The 770-nt window shown below is 30.8% G+C and overlaps 1 protein-coding gene across 1 annotated transcript in view; it reads left to right on the forward strand.

Moving 5' to 3' along the window:
* LOC144234535 (rab proteins geranylgeranyltransferase component A 1-like) overlaps window positions 1-770 on the forward strand; it is an 82,088-nt gene that overhangs the window by 42,421 nt on the left and 38,897 nt on the right. The gene's annotated exons all lie outside the window — the stretch shown is intronic.

Consider the following 770-nt stretch of genomic DNA (forward strand, 5'->3'; position numbering starts at 1 on the left):
CATGTAAAGGAGTTTTTTTAGAGGACATTTACAGCATAGTAATATGGGAGTTGGCTATGTCATGGAGTTTACTGATTTTTATGCCAGATTAAAAATACTATCCTAATTTTATGTGAATGGTACATGGGGCTTGAAATGAATTTCCTACTGAGAGGAATTCCATCATACATGGTATCAGAAACTGCTGTATCTCAAAATAATTTAGACAGTTGGGAAAGGAGGATGATATATCCTAGAAAATTGTATTCAGTTAGCTAAAAATAGCATAGCAAAGACTTATTAAACACTTAACATGTGCCAAGCACCACACTAAGCATTGTAGTTGTACTGATTAATTTATGATACATGACTTAAAAAGGGCTTCTGGTAATGACAAAGACATTGATGTTGAAGTTGCAGTGAAGATTCCGTTTGAATAATATTGTTGCATGAAATAAGAGTGTGGAGAAACAACCAATATTTGTAAAGTAATATTGCATGTAATACAAACTATATAAATCAAGAAAATAAATGTTACAAGTAGACATTTAATTGTTTTATGTTTGTGCCCTAAATATTCATATATTTGTGTTGATCAGAAACCCTATTTTGAACCTTATTCTTAGGAAGTATGTACAAATGTGGGTCATCTTATTTAGTATATTTAGCATGTTTAGTACTTCCATGAAAAAATTTAGATGCTCACAACAAAGACAACAAAAATACCTCCATTGTCTGACTGGAAAACATCTGGTGAATGAAGGGAATTTTATAAAATGAATTTTGATAAT

The sequence above is a fragment of the Crocuta crocuta genome, unplaced genomic scaffold, assembly GCF_008692635.1.
Source record: "Crocuta crocuta isolate KB4526 unplaced genomic scaffold, BGI_CrCroc_1.0 scaffold1676, whole genome shotgun sequence".
Taxonomy (NCBI): Eukaryota; Metazoa; Chordata; class Mammalia; order Carnivora; family Hyaenidae; genus Crocuta; species Crocuta crocuta.